A 2,761-nucleotide genomic window follows, 5' to 3' on the forward strand; every position below is an offset into this window, starting at 1 on the left:
CATGCAAATCTCCGGAATTGATAGGCTCATCAGCTAGCATCTTGCTCTAAAGACTATGGCCTCTGTCGTGATTCTCAAATGTATTTTTTCATCTCCGCATGTTTTCATGCATAAATCTTTGCAAACCCTATTAAGGGTATTCTTGAGAGTATTGTTGGGGCCATTTGAAGAAGGCATAATGAGATCAACAAAGATTAGTGGATGATGGTGAGGGTTGTTAAGGTAGAGAATGATGGTGAGGGAGAGAAATACAATAGGCCAGAGGCTAGTTTGTAGGGTGGCAGTCCTTATCCCAATCAATTTAGCAGAGCGGGGTTGTGTCCCATGCGGGTTTGTTGATTGGTTAACCCTTTGAGACCGAAAGGGGGTTAGGCTTAGATGTTAGATCTGGTAAACTCTAGAAACAATCTTTTCATAGGAAAGATCTACGAAAATCATCCTAAAGGACTTACCTATGTTTCTTGATAATAGAAAAGCCCAAGAAGGAAACTTCTTCAAGAGGAAAGCCTGCCATCAGGATAGTGTAGGCAAGGCCCCATGTAAGTCACCCCACCTCGTGAGTTTAGTCTACTGCTGTTAGCTTTGACCATTATATCCACATGAGGGGAGGGCGGGGGTATTACATGGATAATCTTACACCAAGCCACCTTGGCCCTAACAACATGCCCAACGTTTCTAGAGCATAAGAAATTAGGAAAAACCTAGAATTAACATCACCTTAAAGTGATTTTAATTCTTGAATAAAAAATAGCCAATGGGGTCATTTGAGAGTAACTTAGAGTAGAACTATGTAGGATCAAATTCCTCCTCTCGCTATTGGGGTCACATAGGTGCCAAACTCCACCCCATAATACAGTAGTGAGTACCTATCATGGCAAACCCTAACACACTATCTCCTATTGCTTGGGTCTAAGCAGGGTAATAATACTCCTCTAGAGTAGCCACGATTGTATGAGCAGTCTTCACCTATGCTTCCACCCATTGCCTAGGTCCAAGCATGGTAATAATACTCAACTCTATAGCATCCAGGGTTGTACGAGCAGCCTTCACCTATGCTCCCACCCATGGGCTATCTGGGGTTTTCTCTTGGAGGCATTGGAGAGAGGCTAGGCTATGCCAAAGTCCTCTATAGTAGCCATAGTTGTACAAGTGTGGCCTTCACCTATGATCCCATCCATGGAATATCTGGGGTTTTCTCCTCTTGGAGGCATTGGAGAGAGGCTAGGCTATGCCAAAGTCCTCTATAGTAGCCATAGTTGTACAAGTGTGGCCTTCACCTATGATCCCATCCAAGGGCTATCTGGGGTTTTCTCTTGGAGGCATTGGAGAGAGGCTAGGCTATGCCAAAGTCCTCTATAGTAGCCATAGTTGTACAAGTGTGGCCTTCAACTATGATCCCATCCATGGGCTATCTGGGGTTTTCTTTGGAGGCATTGGGGAGAGGCTAGGCTATGCCAAAGGCTCTTCTCTTGCTCTCTCAAAGCCGTTAATCCCTGCTACTTCTACTCTCTCAAAGTTGTTAATCTCTCTTTGTTTTCACCTAGAAAAATGTGTTGATCTTGAGCAAGGCTCTAACTAGTGAAGAGGTAGTAGAGCTTATGTGGAAACAAAAGGCTATATATATCTCCTCGATATGGGTGCTGACATTTGGGTCTCCAATGAGTGTATTTGGGATCTTAATTGTCTGCGTGTGAGCATGCTACCATGGGTCATCCAAATGAAGCACACTTGTCAAGAGAGTGGTGCCGGTAAGGATGCCACCATGCTGCCCCCTTTTGCACATGCCCACTTGTCATCAATATAAATCTTGTCTATCTAGGCCAATTTTGAAGTTCTAGCATGGCCATACATTTAGAAAGGAAGACTAGACTATGGGGGGGCAAGACGATGCCATGCATGCTGTCCTTTTAATGTAGAAAAAAACTCCAAGGTAGAGCTCTTAATCCTAGATACCATGGCATCAGAGCTACCACCTCAAGAGATCCTCCTCTGCGTGCCAGGGATAAAGAAGAATCTATTGTCTGTCTCTGCGCTTGCTAGACTTGGACTTGTAGTCAAATTTGTGGATGACAGATGTACTGTTCATGATTTGACTTCTGGTGATACGATTATTGTATCTGGCACCTTGTTTCGTGGGCTATATATGACAAGTGTGTGGAAGACTCAGCAAATGCAATTTTTGATGAAAAGGCAGTTTCAGATGCAAAACTATGGCATGCTCGTTTTGGTCATCTAAACTTTGCTGGTTTGCTGCGTTTGCAGAAATTTGATATGGTTGCTTCATTGCCCCCTCTTGAGGCACCATTGAAACATGTTTGTGAAGGCTGTATTTTGGGCAAAATGCAGCGTTCTGCATTTCCAAAGGATGGTTCTGTGCGGGCCAATCGCAAATTGCAACTTGTACATAGTGATGTATGTGGGCCTATGCAAACTCCGTCATTTGGTAAACACTTGTACTTCGTGACTTTCATTGATGATTACTCAAGGCATGCATGGGTATATCTACTGAAGGCAAAGTCCGAAGTGTTTTTGTGCTTCAAACAGTTTTTGCTTATGGTTGAAATTGTATCCAATTGTAATGTGGGCACCCTCCATTCTGATCAAGGGGGGGAGTACATGTCTAAAGAGTTTAATGCATTTCTGGGGCTAGTCGTGGGATAAAACACCAATGTACAGTGCCGTATACCCCTCAACAAAGTGGTGTTGTTGAGAGAAAAAATAGGTCACTTATGGAGATGGCATGATGTATGGTCAAGAGCCA

The sequence above is a fragment of the Cibotium barometz genome, chromosome 33, assembly GCF_041138505.1.
Source record: "Cibotium barometz isolate CiBa-2024 chromosome 33, ASM4113850v1, whole genome shotgun sequence".
NCBI classification, from domain to species: domain Eukaryota; kingdom Viridiplantae; phylum Streptophyta; class Polypodiopsida; order Cyatheales; family Cibotiaceae; genus Cibotium; species Cibotium barometz.